This window comes from Rhinatrema bivittatum, chromosome 9 (genome assembly GCF_901001135.1).
Source record: "Rhinatrema bivittatum chromosome 9, aRhiBiv1.1, whole genome shotgun sequence".
NCBI classification, from domain to species: Eukaryota; Metazoa; Chordata; class Amphibia; order Gymnophiona; family Rhinatrematidae; genus Rhinatrema; species Rhinatrema bivittatum.
The window spans coordinates 178,665,607-178,681,596 of NC_042623.1; positions in this window are offsets into that span (position 1 = coordinate 178,665,607).

Sequence of the window (15,990 nt, forward strand, 5' to 3'; positions counted from 1 at the left end):
GCGAGTGGCAGGGAATCCCAGATACAGTGTGACATTAAACAGTCTGTGAGTGGCAGGGAATCTCAGATACAGTGTGACATTAAACAGCCTGTGAGTGGCAGGGAATCTCAGATACATTAAACAGCCTGCGAGTGGCAGGGAATCCCAGATACAGTGTGACATTAACCAGTCTGCGAGTGGCAGGGAATCCCAGATACAGTGTGACATTAAACCATCTGCGAGTGGCAGGGAATCCCGGGAATAGAATGACATCACAGAGCAGAGAAGTAGGGAATTCCAGAGACAGAGCAACGTCAGAGAGCCTGTGAGTGGCAGGGAATCTCAGAGATAATGTGACATCAAAGAGATTGTGAGTGGGAAGCACTTCCGAGGAACGAGTGAGACAGCAGTGGCAGGGATTCCCAGGAATGAGTATGACATCACAGAGCCTGTGAGCAGCATGGCAATCCTGAGGCCAGTGTAAGTTTCCCAACCGTCTTGATTTTTTCCAGACTTACAAATGTGTGGGTGCTACATGGAAAGAAAAGGGAAGATAAAATGTTCACAAAGCCTCCAAGCTGCTGGCTAGCAACCAACCCTCCCCTGCAATTATGCAATACAGTCAGTGTTTGCTTCAGTAGTTGCTCTTAGTTCCATATGTGTTGGGTTCATTTACTTTCTGTCACATACGCAGACTTCAGTCCATGATTTAATCAGATACCTACAAATTTAAGGCCCCTGGGCTGGAGAATGCAAACCTTTTCCAGAGTAAAGAAATTCATGATATCAGGCCCCGAAAAGATAGGGGCAAGATCAAAAATGATTTCCTGACAAGGAAGGGTAGAGGAGACATGAAACAACCTCCCAGTGGAGGTGATAGAAACAAAACTGATAACAGCTGAGGAAAGCACTGGCATGCAGAGAGGATCATTAAATGTTAGGAAGAGAAGGGAACGTCAGAGATCAGCTGGGGTCTGGGACACTGTATCAAGAAGTAAAGTGGGATGAGCAGTTAGAATATAATAGCAGATAAGGATCTATGTTTCTGCCTTTTACTGTTAGTGGAGTGGCAATAAAAGTCACATAAACCCCACCAGTGAAATTATGAAACAGCATCTCCAAGTATTCGGAAATTTGCAGGTTGAAAATTGTCAGTCCTGGGATAGTAGGGAGATATCTCATGTTTTACCACTAGATCACAAAATAAACCATAATAGCCAAAGAAGTATACAGGCCCCAAACGTGTCACAGCAAGGGAAAGAATTTACCCAGGTGAACTTTAAAACAGCACTGTCTCAGTGGAAAATGAAGACCTTGCCTGATACACCTAAGGATACCTCATCAGGATGTGCCTGTTTGCATGTTCCTGTGTCAATAGAAGCAAAGCAGACAGAGAGACAACAACTTAAGCTCAAAAGCAGGAGTCATGGATGGGCCAAGCAAACAGAGGTATTAAAGAACCCCCCACCCTTGGAAGGGGGGGGGGGCAGTCAGAGACAGAGAAAACCACTGACACTGGCAGACAGCTTGGCATACAGACATGGCAGTTCTCTCCCCCCACCCCCCCAAAGAAATGGGGAGGGGGAAAAGAACTGCAATGTGGCAAGACCCTCTACCAAGCACATGGTTAGGCATGAGATTATGCATATTTATCAACTGGAAAGAGTAAGTCAGGGGGCAAAGAAGAAGAAGGAGGAGGAGGTTAAGAAAAAACCCTGAGGAGAAATCTTGAGGTGAAGGACCCCAAGAAGGCTGAGAAAGTGAGAACCTGTGGCCAAGCATCCCAGCAAGCGAACGGGGAGCCAGAAGCTGACCAGCACTCCCTGCTATTGAGGGGAAGAAGGCCAGGTGTGGCTAAAAGACCCGGCAGGAGACCAGAGAGAGGAGACCCCTGCTCAGGTGCTGAGAGTGACACAGAGGCTGAAATGGTGGGGGACGAGAGCCAGCCCCAGACAGACGACAAGTACCAGAACCAGAAGCCCATCTCCTTCCAGGACCACCTGCCCCCTCTGCCAGTACCAAGCCCTGGAAGCAACTTCTCCTCTGCCCACATTCTCCAGACCTCCAGCCAGCGGCTGCTTCAGAGATAAACAGAGAAGTATCACCTGAAGCTGGCAACAAGGGTAATTTATCCTTAAGTATTAATATAATAAACAAGCTAAGGTTTGTGGCATGTGTGAAATCCCCATGAAACAGAACTTTCTTTAGGGAAAACTGGTGCTTGGTGGCCAGGATGTTAGAGACAGGAATTGTTGTTATTTTCTAAATGCTAAATCCTGCCAAATCAGATAAATAAAAGACTGTTTTTAAGGAGAATACAAGTTATGAGTGGGATCCAAGATGGATGCCATAGAGCTCAAGACGTGAGCATGGTGTTTTTCTTCTCTACATTTTGGAAAGAGACTTGCCTCAAATGCCGCATTCTGCCCGAAAAATGTGAGCCAACTCCAAGGTGCCTCCGGACCCCCTTTTTGTCGGTCCGATGGACGCTCACGTCCAGCGGGGTATTCAATTGGAGGTATCGTCCTTGGAAAGGGAGGCAGAGGTGAAACTCCCTGCCTTCTCTCCAGACTCTATGACATCTTTATCCCCGATTGATAGGGATCCTCCGGCCAACCCGGCTGCTTCCAGGAACAGCTGAATCCTGGAAAGATGTGATAGCCCCTAGATCCAAAGCGGGGTCAGGAAAAGCCGAGGTCCCTGGAGGTTTGGGGCAAGTCCGGCTCACCTGTTGGAGATTTTGTTAAGATGGAGGAGCAATCATCTGTTTATACATAGGCTCCACTTCAGAAACTACCTGGTAAGACCTTTACATATATCTTTACATTCTATATGGGATGCCAATGCTAATTTGGGAACCTCCTTAACTATGAAGTTTAATCCTGTTATTGAGAGGATAATTTACATTGAAAAGCAAGTTTCATCTTTGGAACTCTCTAAGGTTTCTATACAAGAAGATGTTGTAAAAGATTAAACAGTCATCTCAAGTTTTTAATTCTTCTAATGATTTTCTGATTAAGGAAAATCTCTCTCTGCAACATACTGATTATAGGGATGACTTTGTCCATGGTGTCTGTTGTTCAACTCAAATTTCATGACATCCTTGAAGGCCTTCATGACTTGTACCACTTGCATCATGTGTAATCAATCCTGATGCCCCAACACCAACTCGCTTTCCACTTTACTGCACCATGTACCTGAAATAGCCCTCCCGAGTTGGTATGGCAGGCTCCTCCTCTGACATTCAAAACCAGTTTAAACACTCACCTTTTTTGGAACTGCTTTAAAATCCTAAGTACTGCTCCACAGCCTGACTAGAGTGTAAGCTCCACGGAGCAGTGGCTGTATATCTGGTAGTGCTTTAGAAATCATGTTGCATCATCCGACAGGTGGAAACCCGCCTGCTGCCTGTGTGCTGAATAAGCTGTGCACAGGTGTCCCAGCTGCTTCCTGCTTCTCATGGAGCTGCTGCCTGGCTTTCATGCTCCGGTTAAAATGTCCTGCCATTTTCCTGCACCTCTCCGTCAGTTTCCACTGGACAAAGCTACTTTCTCTGGCCCCGCAGCCCCATGATGTCTCTTACTGTCAGTTGCAGTGAATGGGTAACGCATGGGATCCCCTAGTATCCCCAACCGCTCACTGCCTTGGTCATGCTCCTGCCACTGTGTACAATTAATAAACAAACAAACCAGGTATAGTTATGTGCCTATGCTCAAGCGGCTAGCCTTCTATCATCCCTCTTTACGTCACTAAGATATGTGCCATGGTATGGCTCCAGTTCATCATTTAGGTGTGCAACACATGCCACTTGTACCGTGCTGGTCCCCACTACAGCTTCCGCCCGACTCTGCCTCATCTAGCTGCCACCAGGGTGCTGCCCTCCCCCTTGGCCATCTGCGCCTGCCTCTGGACACAGCACTGAGTGTGTAGGGTCGGGATCAGCCACTTAGTTGCGCTGGAGGAAACTTTGTAATTCAGGGCTAAGGCATGCAGCAGATGCTTAAATTCCTGCCCGTCCAGGGCATTCATTTTTCCAGCGGTCCACACTGTCTGCCTTTTGCCCCAGGGCAGTAATGCAGAATACCCCCCTATCTGTTCCTTGCTGGTTTGCTGCTGACATGGGGTGGAGAGGGGGGGAGCTGCTGCCCTATCAGTTCACCGAGAGAAGGGGATGGTGGGTCAGTTTGGGAAGTAGACCCCCTTTGGGGTGTTTTTTCTGCTCCAGAATGGGGTCCCCATCTAGTACCAGCCTGCCCTGAAAATGAGAAGAACGGGTGTTATTTTTGAAAATGATGATTTATACCACTGTTCGAAAGGTGGCCCAGGACCTTCCCCTCTACGGTGACTGCATTCTGCAACACGCTGATCCTCCATATCTATAAAATGCATCCACATCTCTGATACTTTGTGGGATTCCCCTTTCTGGATTGCTGCTGCTGGGGCTGGAGTTGACAGCAGATCAGTAGGTGAAAGGTCAAGGGTGCTCTTCCTGGGGAGTGACCTTGGCATGGGTGGAATTACTTCCTGCCTGTAGCTGCTCACCAGATATCATGCTGGTGACTTAGGTTCTCCAAGCCCTTCTTCAGCTACTAGACTTTCGATGTCCCCTTACACTGATCCTTTAAATCATCTATATCACTAGGTTAGACACTGATCAAAACAGTTTAGGGAGTGCTGTGCTGGTTTTGGCTGAGGCCCTTCCACTCCTAGCCCAGCTCCACTGCGTCTGCAGCCTTCCGCCGAGCCCGCCCGTTACTGCCCCCTGCAGATGGAAACAGGCCAGCCCTCCGTCTCTAGCTGATTCCCCCCTCTTTCTAAGCTTGCTAAGGGGATTCCCGGTCCTCATTCTGTGCTCTCATCATCACCACTGCTACATTTGCTGTCCCCAGCCTTCCCTTGTCCTCTCCCATTGCCATGTTTGCCTATTGGTGCCGATGACATGGTGGCATTTCTTAAAACAGATCACTACTTGGGTAGAGGCTTTTCGTGTTATAGTGTCGCTGCATGATGCTAGCTTGGACACACACAGGTAGCACAGCAGTGAATCATTTTTGTCACAAACAGAGCACAGTATGTGGACTGATGCTTGCTGAGTGACTGAGGACAAGAAGAGGTCAATGTTCAACACCACTCCGCCGGTTGTGTTCCAGTTTAGCTGGCTCAGTGGTGATGTGTGAATATTTGCTCTTGCTTGGTGGCCACCACTTACTTGGCTGCTATTCCGGGTAAAGAATTAGCCAGATAAGGGAGGGGCAGAATGGGACATTCCCGGGCAGAGCTACTTATGCCGATAATCTGCCTTCTCTGCTTTAGAGCTAGATTTACATTGAAGGAAACCCTTAGTAAATCAGGCCCTTAGCTATCTGGCTGTCCTATAGTTGGCCAGATAAACCTATCCAGCTAATTATAAGGCTAGCTAAGGACATTCAATGGCGTCGTTACAGTGCTGAATATCTCAGTCAAGTTAGCCAGAATATCTGAGTTAGCCAGATAACTTCTCTCGCTAACATAAGCCTTTCCTATTTAGCTGGATAATTAGTGATTTGTCTGAATATGGACCTCGTCAAGGCCAATATTCAGCCATTATCTGGTTGAGCAAGTGAGCCAGACAAACTTATCTCACTGACTATAAGATAGCAAAGTATATTTAGTGCTGTGATTGCACTGCTGAATATTTCGATCAAGTTAGCCAAATAAGTTTATCTGCCTAACTTGGTCAACCAGATAGTGGCTGAATATTGGCCTTGACGAGGTCCATATTCAGAGGTATTTAGCTAGCTAAATTAATATTTGGGCACTTGTCCAGCTAAGATCCCTGTACCTGCCTGGATCAGTCCAGGCAGCTGGGTTTTGCCTCCCCTCCAGCAAATGGAGATAGAAACGTTTTTTACTGACTCTGCCCTTAAGATGCGGTGCCACCTGCAGTCCCTCAGTATTTCTCTGTCTCCAGCAGATGATGGATTTGCAAAATCCTGCAGTCTGACAGAAACTAAAAAAAAAAAATGTTTAGTCTCTACAACCTCCCAGGGGGTAGTCAGGTCCTGAGGGGACCATCCCCCCTGGTATCGAGGAAGAGGGTCTAAGACCTTGGAGCTCACTGCTTGCAGCCACCAGGGTTGACATCGGGGAGCTTGGTTCACTCACCCTGCGAGGGAGTAAGGAGCTTGTCGCCATAGCTCCTGTGTTTAAAAAAAAAAAAAAAGAGATGAGCACAGGGGGTTTGGCCACCGGGACAGAGTAACGCGATAATGAGGTAGGCTCTCCTGGGGGTTGCTTGTCCCATTTTCGCTTGGCAAGGTTTTCTTTTTCAGCCATCCTGGCACCTTACCCGTGATCTTCCCTTGGCTGCCATGCTGCATGGTGCGGCCTGCTCAGCAAGGGGCACCACACGCAAGCCTCTCCTTCTGCTGCGTGGGGGAAAATTCCTTCTGGCCTGGAGACGGTGAGGCTGCCTTCAGCTCACAAACCCCCGGAGGACCCGTTCCCGCTGTCACCGTTTCCTGAGGCCCCTGGTGGGGGGCTGAAACGTGGCCTTGGAAGATTTTTCTTTGACTGGGGAAGCCTGATGAGACTTCAGATTCCCTCTTCCTATGATTCGGCAGATTTTGTGCGGCTTCTGCACAAACTATTCAAGACCAGGAAATCCAGGTGCAGCGGCTAGAAGGGGGCCCCCTCCTGTGCAGCCAAGCTCCTGTGAAGCCTGGGGCCCCGATCCACTCGAGGCCTCATGGATTGGTCGCCCTTTAAGGTCTTCGCTGCCTACGGTGCCCCTGAACAAAGCGCAGCCCTTGGGTCCATCTGGGGCAATGGCTGTGCCTGTGGACCAGGATCCAGATCTGGTGCCAGAAGATCTCCCAGCGGTCGACAGCAATGACTCCAGGGTGGTGCGCTTGTTTTGTAAAGAGGAACTGCCCCACTGATTCCCGCCGCTTTAGAGGAACTGGGCACTGAGGCCCCACCTGACAGTGAGAGCCTGGGTGTGGTGGATCCTGTGATGTTGGGCCTTAGGGTCCTGACTCGGACTTTTCCTTTTCACTCCTCAGTCACTGCCCTGCTCTTCCAAGAGTGGGACACTCCGGATGCTGGATTGAAGGTTAGCAAGGCCATGGACAAATTGTATCCACTCCCTGAGAAAGCGCTGGACCTTCTCAGGTTTCCTAGGGTGGATGCAGCCTTGTCTGCTGTGACCAAGAAAACTACAATTCCTGTGACTGGTGCTGTGGTGCTCAAGGATCTTCAGGATAGGAAGCTGGAGGTTCACCTCAAGAAGATTTTTGAGGTCTCCACCCTTGGGGTTCGGGCTGTTATGTGCAGCGGTTTTATGTTGTGAGCAGGCCTTCGCTGGGCACAGCAGCTTCAGATGGATAAGTCCTTATTGGCCATGGAGGCTATCCAGGTGGAGTGGCTGGAGGCTGTGGTCGCCTACAGTGCCGATAAGTTGTATGACCTATTGAGAACCTCGGCGAGAACCATGATTTCTGCGGTTTCTGCTCGCAGGCTCCTTTGGTTGAGGAATTGGTCAGAGGACATCTCTTCCAAGGCGCAGCTGGGTTCTTTGCCCTTTAAAGGTAAACTGTTTGGCAAGGAGTTGGAAGAAATGATCAAGTCCTTGGGAGAGAATAAGGTTCACAAATTGCCCGAGGACAAGCTGAAGCCAAGGAACCCCTTTCCCCCTCGCACGCGCTTTCGGGGAAACCGTAGGTTTTGGGCATCAGATCCTTTGGATCTTCTGCCCAACAACCCCCGAGCAGACAACAGTCATGGGGTCAGTCCTTTTGTGGCCGCTGGCCCGGCAGGGATGGGGCTGCCCCGGGCATGGGCGGTCCAAAGTCCTCCCAATTAAAGGAGGTCAGTCCACTCCTTGGTGCCATTCATCAGGGGCCGGCTGGCTCTCTTTGTCAGGGAGTAGGCCAAAATTACCTCAGACAATGGGTTTTGGATGTAATCTGTCAAGGTTACGCTTTTGAATTTGCTCGGCCTCTCAAGGATCATTTCTTCAGCTCCCCATGCTCTTATCAGCAAAAGAAGGCGGCAATGCAAGCTACCATCCACTGCCTCCGGGACTTGGGGGCCATAGTGCCAGTGCCTCCTGCAGAGCAAGGAAGAGGCAGGTATTCTATCTACTTTATAGTACCCAAGAAAGACGTCACCTTCAGACCCATCCTCAACTTGAAGGTGGTGAACAGAAGGCTTCGGGTGCTGTGTTTTCTCACGGAGATCTTGAGGTCGGTGATTGCGACAGCCCGCAAGGGAGAGTTCCTTGCATCCCTGGACCTGACTGAGGCTTACCTGCACATAGGGATTCATCCTGACCACCAAAGGTTCCTCCGCTTTATAATCCTAGGGGAGCATTTTCAGTTTTACATCCTGCCTTTCGGTCTAGCGACTGCGCCCAGGACCTTTACCAAGGTGATTGTGGCGGCAGCAGCCCTTCAGAAGGAAGGGGTCCTGGTGCACCCTTATTTGGACTACAGGCTGATTCGAGCAAAGTCGGAATCTTTCTGTTGCAAAGCAGTAAATTGGGTCCTGTTCCTCCTTCGATCCCTGGGTTGGATAGTCAATCTGGCCAAAAGTAATTTGGTTCCCTCCCAGACTTGAGAGTTTCTGGGAGCCCTCTTCGACATGGCTACGGGCAAGGTGTTCCCTATTGAGGGCCGGATCTTCAAGTTGCAAGCCCAAGTACGCTCGTTGCTGGCCATGCGCATACCCAGGGCCTGGGATTATCTATAAGTTCTGGGTTCCATGGCTTCTACCTTGGAGTTGGTCCCATGGGCTTTTGCACATATGAGATCTCTACAATCAGCCTTACTATCCCACTGGAATCCACTCTCCGAGCAGTTTCAGCTTCTGCTTCCGGAATCTGCTCAGTCCAGTCTCTCTTGGTGGCTCAACCCGGACAAGCTTCGCTGTGGAGTGGACCTGAAGGTTCCTTCTTGGACAGTGGTAACCACGGATGCCAGCCTCTCCTACTGGGAAGCAGTTTGTCAGAGCACTTCCGTCCAAGGAATTTGGACACCAATGGAGTCCTCCTGGTCCATCAACCAGTTGGAAACCAGGGCCGTGCATCTGGCTCTCCAGGCTCTCCTCCCACTGGTGGAGGGAAAGCTGGTGAGGATCCTGTCAGACAACGCCACAGCGGTGGCCTACATCAATCACCAGGGGGCCACCAAGAGCTGAGCGGTAGCCATGGAAGCCCAAGAGTTGTTCAGCTGGGCAGAACTTCATCTGCAGCGTATAGCAGACTCTCACATTGCAGGCTCAGACAATGTTCAAGCAGACTTTCTGAGTTGTCACCATTTGGATCCCGGAGAGTGGGAGCTGTTGAACCTTGCCGTTCATCTCATATGTGCCAGATGGGACCAGCCCCACATGGACTTGATGGCGACCTTCCACAACACAAAGGCCCCATGGTTTTTTAGTCAGTGTCGAGAGCCAGGAGCAGAAGGAGTGGACGCGCTGGTCCTCCTTTGGCTGTCAGATCTTCTCCCATCTGTGTTTCCTCCATGGCTGCTGATCTGCAAAGTGTTGCGCTGAGTAGAGGAGCACCGAGGAGACTTAATTCTCATGGCTCCAGAATGGCCGAGGCGCCCATGGTTTGCAGACCTGATGAACCTAGCCATGGACGGTCCCTTGCGATTTACGAGCTGGCCGGACCGCTTCTGACAAAAGCCCATTTGTTTGGAAATGGCGGATTGCTTCTGTCTCGCAGCCTGCTGTTGAAAGGGAACGCCTAAGGAATAAGGGTTATTCGGAGGCGGTGATTTCTACTCTCTTACAGTCCCAGAAAACATCTACTTCCCTGGTGTATGTCAGAGTTTGGGGTGTTTTTGACTCTATGTGCAGAGCACAGGGTGGACACTACCCGTGCCTCAGTGGCTGATGTCTTGGCCTTCTTACAGGATGGCCTCGTGAAAGTTTTGTTGTTTAACTTTCTGCAGGTTCATGTAGCGGCTCTAGGTTGTCTTCAGTGGACTGTGCGCGGCGTTCATTTGGCATCTCATCCAGACTTGGTTCGCTTCCTTCAGGGAATGAAGCATTTATGGCCTCCCATTCGGAATCCTTATCGCTCCTGGAGTCTCAAAATGGTCTTGAGGGCTATGTGTGTGCCACCTTTTGAACCTTTGAAGTGAGCTACGCTAAAGGATCTGACTTTGAAAGTGGTTTTTCTGGTGGCTGTTTCCTCAGCCCGGCGGGCGTCGGAGCTTCAGGCCTTGTCTTGTCGTGAACCTTTCCTGCAGATTACGGATACGGGAGTGTCTTTGAGGACGGTTGCCTCTTTTCTACCTAAGATGGTGTCATCATTTCATTTGAATCAGTCTGTGGAGCTTCCTTCTTTCCCATTTTCGGATGCCCCAACCCCTCAGTCCAGGGATTTGAGGAAGTTGGATGTCAGACGGGTGCTGTTACATTACTTAGAGGCTACTAACAGCTTCCGCCTGACTGATCATCTGTTTGTGCTGTGCAGCCACCCCAAGAGGGGGCAAAAGGCATCTAGGGCCACTATCGCTTGGTGGTTGAAGGAGGCCATTAGCTCTGCGTACATTGCAAAAGGTCAGCTGGTGCCGGTCGGGCTCCATGCGCATTCTACCCACTCGCTTGTGGCCTCTTGGCCTGAGTGTCAACAAGTCTCACCTCAGGAAATCTGTAGGGCGGCTACTTGGAAGTCCTTACATACATTTGCCAGGCACTACCATCTCGACATCCAGGCCCCAGAGGGGGGTTTTGGTGACAGGGTGCTTCGAGCGGAATTTTCGGGGGCCCACCCTCTGGACTGATCCAGGTATGTACAGGGAAAGGAAAATTGGTTCTTACCTGCTAATTTTCATTCCTGTAGAATACCAGATCAGTCCAGACTCCCGCCCAGGTTGGGCTGGGCTATTTAGAGAGTCCGCTCAATCAGTGTTTGGCCTCAGGTTCTAGTCCCACGCAGGCGTGTTCTGCGGACATCATTTCTTGTTCAGTTTCCAGGTTTCTTCTTCCCTCTGCTCGTTCGGGGAAAAATTTGTACATAGTGTGTGTTGCATTCCTTTCATCTGGCTTGGGTACAGTTCAATACTGACGGACTGCAGGTGGCACCTCATCTTAAGGGCAGAGTCAGTCAGAAACTTCTCTGTCTCCATCTGCTGGAGGGGAGGCAAAACCCAGCTGTCTGGACTGATCCAGTGTACTACAGGAACGAAAATTAACAGGTAAGAACCAATTTTCCTAACTTTGCTATCTGGACTGTGACTACATATGGAGCTCTTAGAAAATAAGTCAAACTTAGGGCAAGAGACACACACACACACAAGAATCAATACACTGTCACAGTAACTCTTTTACACAGAAAGCTAATTCACTGCAGTGCAGAAATACGCCACACGCTGCATGAAATAGACAATCTCTATGGCTGTATCTTTCCTGCAGCCACTGGAATAGTGTCAGCAGTAATTGTAGCCTTACCCTGATGATATACACTGTAACTGTCACACAAAGTTTGCAGACTTTTCCCTGCTACTAGTTAACTGAGTAACTTTAACTCACACTTTGCTTTATCCTGTGAACTATGTTTCTTCTTATCTTTTTTCACTCTAAGCTTCAAAATGTCTGCTTTCTCTGTCTCTCAGATCAAAGAAAGGAACCACTGAGAACAAAATGATCACTGCTCAAAGTGCTCTTAGTTTCCCTTTCATCTAAAAACTAATGAAGTTTTGGCATGCAGCTGCCAACTGGGATAGGCTAGTTAAAAAAAAAAAGTGCTAAAACATGATTGGGCCTGCTCCGTCCTATCCCAATTCTAAGTGAGTCCAATCTGTCTGGCTTCAGGTCTAAAAAATGCATTTCCTTTCTTCCCCCATACAGTTAAATGGGACAGAACCAATGAGCCAAAAAGAATTTGAGAGTCGATATTCAGCCATGGGGCATCCAGCTAAATTACCTAAATAAACTCAATAATGGATATTCAGAGGCTAAGTTTATCCAGCTAGCTCTTGTTGCGTCCATCGGTCCAAGACGGCTGTGACCGCTCTGCCTTACCTCTTTTCTTCCCTATTCTCTCTCCTTGGGAAAGATGGCTGCCTCCGGTGCTGAGTGCCGAGGGCCTCGGCGTCTCCAACTTAGCATGGGCGTTCCAGTCTGCCATGCTCACTCCCGTGACCTCCTAGGGTGCGTGCGCACATCTCCTATGTTCAAATACACGTCATGGGGGGAACCTCGGGGGCATGCCCACCGCATGATGTCAATACCTCTGGGTATATCAAGCCTCCATTTCGCTACCACCTTTGAGTTAGCAAGGACTTCGGTTTAGCTACTCTGACCGCTCTAAAGCTGCACGCTTAGACGCCGCTTTCACTCCAAGGGCCTCCCTCCTCTAGAAGCTCTGGACACCCACTCCTCGGGGTTCTCTCGCTTCCAACTACCTTTCGGGGTTCTCAACTAACTAGACAATCGCTCCTCGGGGGTATTTCTCTCTCTTCTACATTTCAGGATATCAGACTATCAGGTACTCACTCCTCGAGGGCCTACCAGCCTATGTATCCTGCACCACGGTCCTTCGGTCACACCATCTCATCATCAGGAAGACACCTACATTCCTGTGAGTACCTCTATGATCCGGTGCTCCAACTCCACCCACCAGCTGCGGCGTTACCTGCACTGCGGGCTCCCGCCTATCATGAACATCTGGGTGAGATTCTACATCCGAGCCTGTTGAACGTATTGGCACCTTCTGGATATCAGTGCCTTACCTTCCTGCTTACGTCATCTATCTACAGCAGTACAATAAAGCCTTCCATCCATCCTGTGTCTGCTATATTGAGTTTAGCCTATCGCTGTGGTTCCCCAGGGGACCCCTCCCCATGGGCGGAGTCATCTCCACAGCGACCAAGGGTCCACAAAGCCACAAACACAACAGCTCTAGGGCAGCTATGAGACTGTCTTAAATTTATCTGGCGAACTGGATAACGCCACAAGACCACCCCTACCCACCCCCGACTTATCTGGGCAAGATTTTAGCCAGCTAATGACAGGATTAAGTCAGGGACAGTGAAACCAGTTGGATTTCAAATCCTGGACATTGCTGACAAACTCTTTCAATATCGACACTTCACATTTTTCAGGGGAATGTGCCCACTCAGTTCCATCGACCTGAAATGAACCAGAAATTGTCTCATTCATTGCGTGTTTCATTTTTGGTTCATCCAAATGCACATTCCTGGAAAAGTATAGGGGGGGGGGGGAGGAAAAAGTATGATGAGGCAGGCCCAAGGAGGGGGAGCAGGATGGAGAGAGAGAGAGTAAACTGGGAGGATGGGGAGGGGAGGGGAGGGAAAGCAAGATGAAAGGATTGGGAGGAGTAAGGAAGGAGGAGGATTGGGATGGGGGTAACAGGATAGGGAATGAGAGAAAGGAAGGGGGTGTAGGAAAGGAGGGGGAGCAGAATAAGTTTTATCCACAGTCTAAGTGCCCCTGTGCTACCGGCCTTTGATGAGTTATCACTGATTCCAGGCCAGAGCCCAAGACACAGAGCATGCTGGGATCTGTAGTCTGATTGACAATGCTACAGATCCCAGCATAATTTTCAGGGGCAGCTGTAAGTCCCTGTGCAGGGGCAGTAGATTAATCACTATTCCTGAACCTCCACTGCTTAGCCCTTAGCCCCCTACTCCAGAATCTTGAACTGCTGAGCCCTTGCTGCATGCGCCCCTGATCCCCCAGTGCTGAGCCTTGCTGCATGCTCCTGATCCCCCAGTGCTGAGCCTTGCTGCATGCCCCTGATCCCCCAGTGCTGAGCCTTGCTGCATGCCCCTGATCCTCCAGTGATGAGCCTTGCTGCATGCCCCTGATCCCCCAGTGCTGGGTCCTTGCTGCATGCCCCTGATCCTCCAGTGCTGGGTCCTTGCTGCATGCCCCTGATCCTCCAGTGCCGGGTCCTTGCTGCATGCTCCTGATCCCCCAGTGCCAGGGCCTTGCTGCATGCCCCTGATCCCCCAGTGCTGGGTCCTTGCTGCATGCCCCTGACCCTCCAGTGCTGAGCCTTGCTGCATGCCCCTGATCCTCCAGTGCCGGGTCCTTGCTGCATGCTCCTGACCCTCCAGTGCCGGGTCCTTGCTGCATGCTCCTGATCCCCCAGTGCCGGGCCCTTGTTGCATGCTCCTGATCCCCCAGTGCCAGGGCCTTGCTGCATACTCCTGACCCCCCAGTGCCGAGCCCTTGCTGCATGCTCCTGATCCCCCAGTGCCGGGCCCTTGCTGCATGCTCCTGATCCCCCAGGGCCGGGCCCTTGCTGCATGCTCCTGACCCTCCAGTGCTGGGTCCTTGCTGATGCTCCTGATCCCCCAGTGCCGGGCCCTTGTTGCATGCTCCTGACCCTCCAGTGCCGGGTCCTTGCAGCATGCTCCTGATCCCCCAGTGCCGGGCCCTTGCTGCATGCTCCTGATCCCCCAGTGCCGGGCCCTTGCTGCATGCTCCTGATCCCCCAGTGCCGGGCCCTTGCTGCATGCTCCTGATCCCCCAGTGCTGAACCTTGCTGCATGCTCCTGATCCCCAGTGCTGAGCCTTGCTGCATGCTCCTGATCCCCCAGTGCTGAGCCTTGCTGCATGCTCCTGATCCCCCAGTGCTGGGTCCTTGCTGCATGCTCCTGATCCCCCAGTGCTGGGTCCTTGCTGCATGCTCCTGATCCCCCAGTGCTGGGCCCTTGTTGCATGCTCCTGATCCCCCAGTGCCAGGCCCTTGCTGCATGCTCCTGATCCCCCAGTGCCGGGCCCTTGCTGCATGCTCCTGATCCCCCAGTGCTGAACCTTGCTGCATGCTCCTGATCCCCCAGTGCCGGGTCCTTGCTGCATGCTCCTGATCCCCCAGTGCCGGGTCCTTGCTGCATGCTCCTGATCCCCCAGTGCCGGGCCCTTGTTGCATGCTCCTGATCCCCCAGTGCCGGGCCCTTGCTGCATGCTCCTGATCCCCCAGTGCCGGGCCCTTGTTGCATGCTCCTGATCCCCCAGTGCTGAACCTTGCTGCATGCTCCTGATCCCCCAGTGCTGAGCCTTGCTGCATGCTCCTGATCCCCCAGTGCTGGGTCCTTGCTGCATGCTCCTGATCCCCCAGTGCTGGGCCCTTGTTGCATGCTCCTGATCCCCCAGTGCTGGGTCCTTGCTGCATGCTCCTAATCCCCCAGTGCTGGGCCTTGCTGCATGCTCCTGACCCTCCAGTGCTGGGCCTTGCTGCATGCTCCTGACCCCCCAGTGCTGAGCCTTGCTGCATGCTCCTTATCCCCCAGTGCTGAGCCTTGCTGCATGCTCCTGATCCCCCAGTGCTGGGCCCTTGCTGCATGCTCCTGAACCCCCAGTGCTGAGCCCTTGCACCTTGTTGTTCTTTTCCTGAGGCCCCACTGTCGAACTCCCTGGAAGCCCTAATGGTGAGCAGACCCATTGATACTGAGCTTCAATTCCTGTGCCCCTACCTCCTGCTATCCTGCCCTGAAGCCCCAGGGCTGAATTCCTGCCTGCTGCTCTTGAGCCCCCATTGCTGTGCTCCTGCCCCCTAATCTGTCACTGCTGAACCTCTGGCCTCCTGTCCCTGAGACCTCACTCTTAAGTCCCCACTGCTTTTCTCCTGCTCAAGACCCCAATTCTGAGCTCCTCCCTCCTGCCCCTAAACCAACACTCCTGAACCCCCCTGCCCCTGACTCCCAGTTGCCGAGTCCCCACTGATTTACTCCTGCCCCTGGTACCCATCGACTGAGCCCCTGCACACTTTTCCTTCTTCTTCTTGCCATCCCTGGCACATATTGAGAATGAAATCCCAGCATAATCCACCTCTCCAGCAGTTTCCTAATACTGATCAGAGGAAGGTACAAAGGCTGCCAAGCTTGCATTGTGAAGGCAGAAAAGGGACAATGAATCACTGTAAGTGGGAAACTACTTGGGCTTTTGAAAGCAAGTAGATGTTGCAAGACATGTTGAGGTAGCCTTAGATTACAGCTTGAATAATGTGTAAATATGTATCTTCCAGGGGAGAAGACCAAAAATGTCACC